At 37.6% G+C, this 13,216-nt stretch overlaps 1 protein-coding gene across 2 annotated transcripts in view; it reads left to right on the plus strand.

Annotated features, from left to right (window-relative positions):
- kcnd3 (potassium voltage-gated channel, Shal-related subfamily, member 3) overlaps positions 1–13,216 on the plus strand; it is a 314,453-nt gene that overhangs the window by 2,873 nt on the left and 298,364 nt on the right. The gene's annotated exons all lie outside the window — the stretch shown is intronic.

Below are 13,216 nucleotides of genomic sequence, written 5' to 3' on the forward strand. Positions count from 1 at the left end.
CAGACTAAACAAAGACTGTGTTACCAGTGTTTTGATGAAGACTATCAAAGATATATTGATTTGAAAATATGTTCAATAATGCAGTTGTAGTTTGCCGCATTGTAAAACTGCATTGAATCATACTGAGGCTTCAAACTGTTTGCCCCTTTCAAGGAATATTCTGTAATTAAAATACCCAAATAAATATTCCAGTCACAAAAGTTATTATATATTTATTCATACGTTAGGAAAAAACTAAAATGCACTACAACCTATACAGGTGAATCTAATAAAAACGTTGGTCAATGTTTCAATATTTTGATTCAGTATTTTCAAATTCACAACAGGTGTGTGATCCATGAATCAACCAATACATTTCCTGCTTCAATTAGAAAAGGTTATTTTCATCATGCTGTTCACATTTGAACATAATCAGACTAAGGATGTAACAATAAATGGTATATTGATAAACCGCGGTAAAACTCCCTAGGGTTTATTATTACCGTTTTAAATTGAAATTATGGTAAAACCGTGATTGATAACCACACTTTGATAAACTCACGGACTGTTGACATTGCTCATTTACTGAAGAAGCAATCTAGTGCTAGCTCACTATCTATACTAAATGCTAACATGAATACAGGAGACATTAATGTATTTCCCCATTAAGAAACTGCGTAACTTAGTTTATACAAATCTAAACGTGTATAACACATTGGTGTTTGAACAACTAAGCTATTAAAGTGTGCACCTTGAACCTACAGGCTGTGCTCTCTTTGCACAAAGTAATCGATCCACAGTAGCCTTCAAGGAACAAAAACAGGAAGTAAACCGCGTGACGTCACATAAACTTTAAGTGGAGTGCCCAAACAAACATTTTTTTTTCATTAAAACATTTACAAATTACAATGGAGGATGATAAACATATTAAATCACTAAAACGAAAACAATATGGATCTCACGAAGCCAGAACAATATTCATTGTTTCTTCTGCCAAGAAAGTATTTGGTGTGTGTGTATTTACTTTTTGATTGAAAAACACTTGGTTAAAATATGTTGATGTGTGTATCAGTACTTTTTGAGCACATTCAACAATTTTGTGATAATAGTGATAACCATGATCATTTTGGTCACAATAACGATGATATGAAAAGTTCATATCGTTACATCCCTACATGAGACCATGACAACGCCTGACAACTGATCAAGAGTACCTTGTGGGGTTTTAAACAGGATGTTCTCAGAGGAAAGTAACCACTGAGCTTAGAATGTCACAGAGGGTCATCAACAGGTTCCAGAGATAGAGAAAGACTGGAAAACACTTTCAAGAAGTTCATCTCCTGTGAATTTTGCCATTCAGCTTGTTAGAAATAGCAAGTTGAGCAAAATGTACTGAAACATTCAACAGTTGGACATGTGTATTCAAAAGTTTTGAGATGTTCAAATTAAGTTCACCTATAAAGGTTGCAGTGTATTTAGTTTAATCCTGAAATTTAGTCTGAAAGCAAAATATTTTTTGGAAAAGCGTTTATGATGCTGAACTCATCTATCGTTTTAAACTGTAAGCAAGCCATACAGTTTTTCTATTGGATCTCAGTAAATGAACACTATTGTAGCTGTAAGAGTTAGTTGAAATGCTTTAAAAAGCAAATTGACCTGTTATTCATGTATTTTTGCACTTATAACCCTTAAAAAATGTACGGCTGTTCTTCTTTACAACCCATATAAGCTTCGGTTGACTTTTACAGGACAACTTTATTTGACTTACATCATTGTATTTCCGCCAGTCATTTTATGGCAGTGAAAGGAAGCAAACACACTATGACATTTGCCCTTTTGTGTGTTTGTATTCCTAATTATAATATGCTTCTGTTCTGAGCATTAACTGGTTGAACGTGTTACCCAGACAGAAAGGCTAAACAATTCAGTACCCTTTCAGAGATGTGGAGGCCAAAACAATGTCTTGGTGGCACTGGGCATCCTGAATGGCCAGCATGCCATTCACAACCTGCCCTGAGGATCTCTTGATGAGCTGATGCTGGAGGGCATGGACAGTAGCTAACTATAACTAATGACTATTTTGATCGTCGAGTAGTCATCGACTAGCTCAACAACTAGTCGACTAATCAAACTATGAAGCGTACATCTTTTCAGTGGATCTAATTTAGCCATCAGCTTTTAAAAAACAGCTTGATATTTTTAGGAATGTGATGACTTCTTCAATCAAAAAAAAAAATTTATACCGCAACTGTGCTGCAAATGAGGCTGACATGAAAATAAAAAACTACTGTATTAAACTTTTGCTCATTTAAGAATGAGAACAGGTAAAGTGCTGACAAAAAGTAATTATGGAAACAAAGGACAGTCAATAGCCCGCAATAAAAGCAATCAGAACACCAAAGCTATCTTCTCAAAAACAAAAGTATATTTTGTGATGATGATGTGTTTAGAAACCTGCACACTGGTAGGCCTATATAGACAAAGTTTAGCTGGGGGACTATGGATAAAATGATAGTTAAATCCAACTTAGGGCCTGATTTATTAAGATTCGCTAAACAGTGTGTACAAACTATATAATAGCGTGTACTATTAGTGGGCATGTTGCATGCGAGACTGTGTGCAATTAAAAAGTGGTACAGATCGCCTTATTTAAATAATGATTTTGCATGCACACTCTCAAATACTGCACATCCATGTTATCATTCTCCTAACTGTGGCGTTTTGCCATGTTTTCAAACATGCAAGGAACATGTACTACTTTTTATGGGCATTTTAAAAGCAGTCCTGCAGTGCATATACATTGAAACAAGAGATGTCCGATAATATCGGACTGCCGATATTATCGGCCGATAAATGCTTTAAAATATCGGTATCGGTTTCAAAATTATCGGTATCAGTTTCAAAAAGTACAATTTATGACTTTTTAAAACGCCGCTGTGTACACGGACGTAGGGAGAAGTACAGAGGGCCAATAAACCTTAAAGACACTGCCTTTGCGTGCCGACCCAATTACATAATACCTACGGCTTTTCACACACACAAGTGAATGCAAAGCATACTTGTTCAACAGCCATACAGGTCACACTGAGGGTGGTCGTATAAACATCTTTAACACTGTTACAAATATGCGCCACACTGTGAACCCACACCAAACAAGAATGACAAACACATTTCGGGAGAACATCCGCACTGTAACACAACATAAACACAACAGAACAAATACACAGAACCCCTTGCAGCACTAACTCTTCCGGGACGCTACAATATACACCCCCGCTACGCCCCCCCCAACTTCAACTCCGCCCCCCAACCCCGCCCACCCCAACCTCCACATGCTCTCTCATCCCAAATTCCAAGCTGCTGTTTTGTGGCATGTTAAAAAAAAATAATGCACTTTGTGACTTCAATAATAAATATAGCATTGCTATGTTGGCATTTTTTTTCCTTAACTTGAGTTGATTTATTTTGGAAAACCTTGTTGCATTGTTTAATGCATCCAACGGGGCATCACAACAAAATCAGGCATAATAACGTGTTAATTCCACGACTGTATATATCGGTATCGGTATCGGTTGATATCGAAATCGGTAATTAAGAGTTGGACAATATCGGATATCGGCAAAAAAGCCATTATCGGACATCTCTAATTGAAACCCACTTTTGTTATTTTTTACCCCAGAAGGTGTGCTCATTGGAGAAAGTTTTCACTCACTCCGCTCAAGACGCAAACAAATGCACACTTAAAGAAGCTTTTTTCATATAAGAAATATTTTGATAATATATATCCTCTGTGAAAAAAACAAACATAATTAAAAAATACTAAAGGACACCAAAACGCATTAAATGAATTTGTTTTAATCAGCCCTTTAAGTCCTCTGTACAGCAATACAATTATAAAGTGATGTTGCTGAATAAACGATATGTCCAATATTTTTTTTATCCTGACTAGGGTGTTCCCGATACCGATATTTTGATACCGTTACCAAAATGTATTTCGATATTTTTCGATACTTTCAGAATTTCATAATTGCCTTTATTTTAACATAAAATCTTATGATACTTTAAACATATGTTTCTTATTGCATGCAAAGAACAAGCTTGTAATTAAATAACATACGTGACAACTTTTCTTTTAGTAATAAGCAAGCAAACGGGTTACAAAGGCTGAAACACTGCCGACTGCAGATGGACGTTATCTGCTAGCTAGCTAGCTATGTTTTAAAGCACCTCTTGCTGAACGGCACTTCAATCTTATAGCTTCACCTTTATCGTTAGTTTTTAAGACAACATGCGTCCATTCTCTCTTTTCTGTCTACACATTGTTTCTACTTGTAAGTATTCCATGCGTGTGCGTTGCCTAACATGTGCCTGTGCTCGTAAAACCAAAATCATGTCCGTAAAAAAAAGACAAATCTGGTATTATTCAGAAGCAATATAGTACTGTTTTGAATTAATTCATACTGCCGTACATTTTTAGCACCGGTATACTGCACAACCTGAATTCTGACCTTCCAAAATGTTGACACACACACATAGGACGTAGGATTCTTGTCTGTCCATCGTCTCTGTCTGTGCAGCGCGAGCACAGCCGTGTGTGGAACTGTGTCAGTTTCCACGTCCTTCCCACACATGCTAAATAAAACGCAAAATAGTGCTTTCAAAACGGTGATGAGTGTTGATAAATCACATTGTGCGTGCTAAATACCGTATTTTTCGGAGTATAAGTCGCTCCGGAGTATAAGTCGCACCGGCCGAAAATGCATAATAAAGGAGGAAAAAAACATATATAAGTCGCACTGGAGTATAAATCAAATTTTTGGGGGAAATTTATTTGATAAAACCCAACACCAAGAATAGACATTTGAAAGGCAATTTAAAATAAATAAAGAATAGTGAACAACAGGCTGAATAAGTGTACGTTATATGACGCATAAATAACCAACTGAGAATGTGCCTGGTATGTTAACGTAACATATTATGGTAAGAGTTATTCAAATAACTATAACATATAGAACATGCTATATAATATTACTATATAATCTGTCACTCCTAATCGCTAAATCCGATGAAATCGTATACGTCTAGTCTCTTACGTGAATGAGCTAAATAATATTATTTCATATTTTACGGTAATGTGTTAATAATTTCACACATAAGTCGCTCCTGAGTATAAGCTGCACCCCCGGCCAATTTATGAAAAAAACTGTGACTTATAGTCCGAAAAATACGGTAATTATATTGCCGTCTTCTCCACCCAGTATTGTGGGCGTTTAATGATTGGCATGTATTTTGCAAATTAATGAAGATGGAGACGCAAAATGGATAGGACGCCTTATCCTGCCACTTAACAGACGCAGTCCACTTTGCACACATTTAGTAGATCAGCTTTGCGTGTGCTATCAGGTTTGCACGTGTTTTAGTACACACAAAGATTAGGTAAATGAGGCCCTTAATCTCTCTGTTGTTAGCTACCTCGAAAACAAGCTAACTATCTCATTGAGTAGAGTTGAAGACTGTATCCTCCAGAGGTCTGTGCTTTTCATGTTTTCAACCACGGTGTTGTTAACCAGTGGCCACAACCATTTTTCTCTTCGTGTTGCTGCCAGTAACTGACTCGCGTATGTTTGTTTCCTTCCGGCATGTTAATTTTATTTTTGTCGACAATTTTGACAAATTGTTTTTCCTCCAGTGGACAGATACATTTGCTGAAAAAGTCGTCCACAATATGCTGTTTTGCTTAATAAACACGCATCTATTCCCACTGGAGTGAGACCTGACACACTAATCCGACGTGTGTTTTTTGTACTTTGATTGTGGGAGAGTGTGTTGTCGACTTGTGTACACTACTGTTTGTGTGTCGTGGAGGTGGGGTTAGTTGTTGAGCTTGGCCTCATCAATAAAGCAAGGCCAGAAGTGGGTGTCAGATTGACTAATGATGTGGCTTACTACATCTGCTGACTAATGTAAACCTGTCTGACATTGTGGCCTCTACACTTGGTTTACATCATAAACACACACAGAAATTCAACTGCATAGTTGTCTATTTGCTTTGGAAACCAATATCCATCCATCCATTTTCTACCGCTTATTCCCTTTGGGGTCGCGGGGGGCGCTGGAGCCTATCTCAGCTACAATCGGGCGGAAGGCGGGGTACACCCTGGACAAGTCGCCACCTCATCGCAGGGCCAACACAGATAGACAGACAACATTCACACTCACATCCACACACTAGGGCCAATTTAGTGTTGCCAATCAACTTATCCCCAGGTGCATGTCTTTGGAGGTGGGAGGAAGCCGGAGTACCCGGAGGGAACCCACGCAATCACGGGGAGAACATGCAAACTCCACACAGAAAGATCCCGAGCCCGGGATTGAACCCAAGACTACTCAGGACCTTCGTATTGTGAGGCAGATGCACTAACCCCTCTGCCACCGTGAAGCCTTGGAAACCAATATGTCTGTGTAATTATACACAGGTTTTGTGATACCTTGAATTTAGGATTTTCCTGACCAGGCAGAACCAGTTTGGTGGGGTCAACCAGGTATTGTTTTTGTCACCACAGACTGTCATTAGAGTGTTGTGTAGAGAATTATTGTTAATGTCGGCCGTTGTTTAGAATAAAATTAATGCACGAAAACATAAAATTAGAATTATGTATTCTAAATACTGGTAGTGCAGTAGTGTACCTTTCTGACTTTGTGCAGATTGATTCTCACTCAATGACTGTGGTTGAAAATGTGAGTACTGGTAGAAGAACATAAGTGTGAATGATTGTTTGTCCACATGTGCCCTGTGATTGACTAGCAACCAGTCGAGGGAGTAGTCTGCCTTTCGTCCAAACTCAGTTGCGATAGGCTCTATCTCACCCATGAAATTTATGAATATTGTTGGAAAAAAATAGGATCTCATATCCTTTTTTTGGGTCTCAGCTTTTACCAAGCCAACTTAAATTTAAATTAAAACAATAACGACGTTATTCACTGGTAAATTCTCCTATCAAAAATATTTTTCTGTGTTAGTTTGCTAACTGACCAAGTGTGTTTGGTGATCTTCTTTCATTTCAATTGCCTTCATCATTAATGATTCCCTTTTAGTCGTATTAAGCCTGGCAACATATCCAACACAATGTGTGTGGTGTGATCATTTGGAAGGACAATAAAAGACAGCTTCACTCTGTTTTCTGTCTTGATGCCTCTTGGCTGAATGTTTTTGTGCCTCAGATTATGTAGTTTTAGAACCTTTTTTCAGACTGTTGCATGTTAAATTTTGTGTTTACATGCACTCTGACTTGATTCACATGGTAACATGCAGGAACAACAATTTCCTGCTTGTGATTTCTGCTTGCTGTCGGTTCATGATGCCTTGTCCACTGTGGCTTTTTAGGGCTTTGTTTATTTGATAATAATCTGACCTCAGAATCCATAATCCTCTCCCTAAGCAACTATGAAATAGGTCTATAGCTTTTTAAAGTGTTTTTCCTATATCTCATGGGTATGGAAGTTATATATAATGATATGAGTGTCACTAGAAGCTGTGCCGTAACTGTAGAACAGAAGGTGTCTATTTACTACAGCCGCCGTCTTAAAGTACAGCAGACTGGCAGAGGACGTTTTTTCTGACTTTGCAATCAACCAGAGAAAATAGAAGTCTAAAATGTCTACATTGCTTTTTTTGACCAACAAGGTTAAATAAGGTTTAACCAAGCAAGACACTGTTAGTGAGGCACTAACTATGCCTGTCGCCCTCGCCTGTGCTGACTTTATGGCCCGGCTAAAAAGCTTAGCTGAAATCCTACAAATAATGTACAAGCCAGCACACAGTGGCCAGGCTTAAAACTAAATCACAAATATTTTGGACTAAAGGCTCCAGTGCCCCCCGCGACCCCAAAGGGAATAAGCGGTAGAAAATGGATGGATGGATGGAAGAATTATCTTCTCTTGGTTGCAATGCAAATTGTCATTTGAAACTTTGATTTATTATTGTTTCTTCCTGCAAAGCAGGCTTATTATGTGTAATACTGTACATGCTACAGTATTTTACAATTTTACCTCAGATGGTACAGGCAACCTAATCAATATGTTTGCAGCACAAAAGAGGAACAAACAAGACAGTATTCTTCAGTATCTTGTCGATTTAAATGAATGACAATTCCCTGAATTATAAGTGGCTGGCAGTTATTGTAGCTCAGCAACACAGTCAATTAATTACAATCTAACCCTGTGGTACCACCAATTATTTAAAGCAACATATTTCAGAAGATATGAATGACAGTCATTATTCCATTTTGTCGCATTAATGATTATTTGACACTCTTGCTATTACAGCAGGGACATGTTGTGCTACTGAATGAGTATACATCTTTATTGGATACTATTGTAATTATAATGCAATATACATAAGTGTATGACTAAAGAGTTCAAGAGTTGTTCACCTAGTTTATCCATAATGTAAATAGTTTTACTGATGTGTACTTACCTATCCTGGAAACCTACACAAGTAGTTGAGATTTAGTTATTTTCAAAACATATACGTAATCAAAAATGTTTTAGTTTTATTGTTCTTAAGGCTCTTTCTTATGTATACTCATTCATGTATGAAGAAAATAGGAAAACCACTTCCCTGAAGCGAGGAAATCTTTATTTCTAAAATTTAACTCAACGTTAAGTTTTTGGGCAATGTTAGCATTGCTTTGGTGCAATTTATGTAAATTGGCTACATTTGAAAGTGATATTTCTATAACCAAAATCTTAAAACTTAAAATCTTATACTCCAGGCCACCAATGAATGAGTGTGTTCTGAAAGACCATTTTTTATGAATCATGTCATTTTTACAGATGCCTTATGCACCAAATCATTAGTGTAGCCCTGCCTCACCACGATAACTACTCTTATCAAAGACTTGCTTCTTTTGATCACTGCTTCTTTAAAATCAATGCTCTGCTCCAGGTCTCCCAGACAACCACAGCAAACCTCTCACAGTTGCTGTGTGCCATGCACACTTTTATTTCAAAGTACATTTATGTCTGTTTATTTGGTGTGTGTGTCTTTAAAATATGCATTCAACTCTGCCATCACTTTCATCAACAGTACATTAATTTATGGGGCAACAACTTATGAAAACTATGATCAATACAGATGAGCTAGTATTGATTTGAGAGTTGTAGAACAATGTGTTGGCCTATAATGGTGTTACTACCACTACTAGAGCTGGGCGATATTGGTCAAAGTTCATATCACAATTTTTTTTTCATATCAGTCAATATCGTATTTGGTTATCATAATAGTTTAGAACAAAGGCACATAATTGAGAATATTGAAATAGAAAGAGTAAAAATGGGAAACTTTGTAGGTGTTATTCAATGACAAACTAAGCTGGAAACTACAAATTAATAATAAAGAACAACATATTAAAAAATTATTGTGATATTAAATACAAAAAAGTACATACTTAACAAAAACTAATTCTTTTAATTTTACTGAACTTTTGTTGAATCATATATTCTTTATTTCATTGTTTATCGGTGTTCAGCCTTGGTTTAATCATCTTGGGTTTCAATCATGGTCAGAGAGTGTTTGGGCCTGTGTGTGTGTGTATGTGTGTGTGTGTGTGTGTGTGTGTGTGTGTGTGTGTGTGTGTGTGTGTGTGTGTTTTGTCTCGTCTTGTCTTGTTTTATAGTAACAGTGGTACTATTGTATTGTTAGTGTACAGGAGCTTTTCTTGTTTTTGTTTGTATAGTATTGTTCTTGTATTATATTGTTTATGTTAAATGTGGAATGAGTGAGAGGGGTTGGGATATTATAAGCATTTGCTTCATCCAACCCCTTTTCAAGCCTTGCATAAATGTCCCTGCCAAAATGTTTAAAAAAAAAAGTGTGTGTTGTACTGTGCAGGTTTGAAATAAATAATTCAATCAATCACAAATTTTTATTTCGGTTCACCCAAGTCGTAATATTTTAATGTTCTCTGTTGACCACAAAAAGAGTGCCGGTAGTTGAGGTAAAAATTCTAAATTATATTGGGAGGACAGGTGTCATGTCTTGTCAACTTGATTTGCAGGGCTGAATATTTTAAACACACGCTCAGTATGATGCATATTAACTAACACCCACTGATACCTCGGGAATAAGCATCATGAGGACAATTATCTTTCTGACAGTGTCAGTTTTTTGTAGTTCTACGCTGGTATTTTAAAATGTATATGAGCGAATAATAACATTAAGTTTGATACTTAGTGTGTAATTCTGTAATTTATCAACACCCCTAAATTAAGTCAACGGCAAAAGTACTGCAACTGAGTCCAGTTGTTAGGGGATGTGGCCTTCACTATATTTGACCCGCTATCAGTTGTGACACAGAAATGTTTGCCTTCACTCTGTGACATCTGTCAGTCCTAAAGCAATGACTTCACCTGTGTGGTCTTTGTGGGAAAGTAGGCAGTTTGACATTAGATTTTCAAATTCCAGTCTGGCCGAAAGCATGTTGGGGGGCACATATGCCAAGATGTTGTGTGCGGTTTTGAACATCTTGTGGAAAGAGCATCCTTTAAAGCAACAGCGCAATGGTGGCTTGCCAGCTCTATCAACAGCAATCAATGAACAATGCTTAAGATTTGCTGACCTTTTCTATAGACGCAAGGAAGAACTTGTAAGTAATGTACTGCTATGGACACGGCAAAAGGCAATAAAGTTATTCTCTTTACCCCCACAAAACGTACCGAAAAAGAAGCAAAACCGTGGCCCTAAAACAAGGCACCTCCAGTAAGCACAATTATATATATGGACAAAATGTCAGCTGTTAGTAGGACTGGGTGATATGGCTTTTTTTTAATATCTCAATATTTTTAGGCCAGATTGCGATACACGATATATATCACAATATTTTGCCTTAGCCTTGAATGACTTGATGCATATAATCACAGCAGTATGATGATTCTATGTGTCGACATTGAAACATTCTTGTTCATACTGCATTAATATATGCTCATTTTAAACTTTCATGCAGAGAGGGAAATCACAACTAAGTCAATTTACCAAAACTGTTTTTATTAAACAGTTATTAAGCAGTGGCACACACATTCATGTCATTTCAAAACAGAACGTGCAAGATTGTCAGAGACATTTTAAAACAAGCTATTAGTGCACTTTTGTGCATGATGTCCTCAAGATGACAAATCAAAACAACACTAAATTAAAGTGCACTTTTTGCCACTACAATAGTTTAAAACAAATAAAGTGCACTTCTGTGCATGATGTCACATAAGATATTTCAATAACTGTCAAATAAAAATTAGCTGCATAATAGGAAATCAAATTGTGTACGTCCTTCGCTATGTGGTAGGTTCCGGCGGACGTTATCTCCTTATGTCGTGGACTATTTTTTTCATACGGTGTTGATGTGGAAATGGTTGCCTCAGCATTTGGTTAGTGCGGCACCGAATAGAGATGTTGACGTGCGGAGTAAGCACTCTTCATTCTCGAGCGGGTGACTTTTCAAATGATGCTACATATTAGCAGTAATGCTAATTTTTGTATCAACGCTTTTGCTCCACACTTGACAAATTACAGTTGTCTGTTTGACATATTCCCACTTGAAGCCAAACCACCGCCAGATGATGGACCCCGTGTTGACGATGGACCCCGTGTTGACGTATGTAACAAGGTGCGCTTGTTTAAGTCTCTGTGAGAAGGAGAGACTAGAAAGAGTGAGAAAAGCCTGTAGTGTATGCCTGCAGCTAAAAGCAACTGCGTGAGAACGTATACTCGAATATCACGATATAGTCATTTTCTATATCACACAGAGACAAACCCGCGATATATAGAGTATATCGATATATCGCCCAGCTCTAGCTGTTAGCATATATTACGTTCATCAAACATGGTGGAAATGATTGTTAAAAGATACTGCAGTAGTAAACAGTAGGGATGCGGTACTCAGTATAATCCTGCACGGGACAATCCGCTTTAATATAAAAATTGAAACAAATTGTGATATTAATCGAGATCGGATGAAATGAAAAAATTAATAGTGATCTTTTTTTCTTTTACCATACCGCCCAGCCCTAATATCAACTGGTAAGCTGAAAATCTGAAGGCACTGATGAAAGATCAGGAGAAATGTCGAGAAAGAGGGAGATTGGTCCGGGCTACTTAGCCTGACCAGAGAGAGAGAGAGTTTGGTTGAAAAAGTGAGCAGTGAGGCTTAAGTAAGGTATAGTCAGACGTGCGCCCTGACCACATGTCCAACAAGGTAGCGAAGTAAGACACATTTTGCTGCTCCCTCTCGACTGTTTCTCTGCATTCAGTATAAAGCTTTGGAAGTGCTGTCTGGGAGTGTTTACGACCGAGGAGTTGATAATGAGGGTTGATAACTTAAGTTGGCTGCTTGAATCCTTTATTTTCATCCATGTTTATTGGTATCATGTCCTTTGCGAGACAGTAAACTATTACATTTCTATTCAGGAAGTTATTTTGCAAAACATATCGTCATTGTTTCATTTCCTAGCCCCAAATACTACCAATTATTCTGAGGGCGAATAAAAGACAGGACACTCTTTGTCTTTTTATAAGAATCGTTCTTAGCCTTTTCTTAGTCGGGCTCAGTGTTGAACTAACCTGCTCTCATTAACTGTCTGCACAAATCATGACATGCATACATTGTGACTCCTTCTTGGCCTGTATGCGGCAGCAGTAAATGTGTGAGAAATATGCTCTACTGTAGAATGAATGAGACAATTTACGATACACGATTATTACCCCGTTCATCAAAAACATCTAATCATGTGGCAAGAGTTTTTGATGGGTCTTTCAGGGGATTTACTATTGGAGGATGCATAAATACTGTATGTACTACAACTACCGATGAGGATTGAAAAACGGTTCTTGTTCAGAACTGGTTCCTAGTGTGTCAATTCCTTGGAAATGCTTGTCCAGGGTGTACCCTGCCCTCCGCCCGAATGCAGCTGGGATAGGCTCCAGCCCCCACGGTACCCTGGAGAGGGACAAGCAGTAGAAAATGAATAGATGGATGCTTGCTTGATTCCCTTATCTATGCCAGTGATTGAGAATGACGTCATTACGTAACATGCATAGTGGCATCAGACAGCAAAATGACGGCGCCCAGACGAAACAAACTCCTTAAAGTATGGCTATATTTTACAATAAAAGATTGCAACAGCGCTACTTGTAATGACTACAAGATTGCTATTTCATCAAGAGGAAGATATACAAGCAATATGC

The sequence above is a fragment of the Nerophis lumbriciformis genome, linkage group LG01 (genome assembly GCF_033978685.3).
Source record: "Nerophis lumbriciformis linkage group LG01, RoL_Nlum_v2.1, whole genome shotgun sequence".
Lineage (NCBI taxonomy): Eukaryota > Metazoa > Chordata > Actinopteri > Syngnathiformes > Syngnathidae > Nerophis > Nerophis lumbriciformis.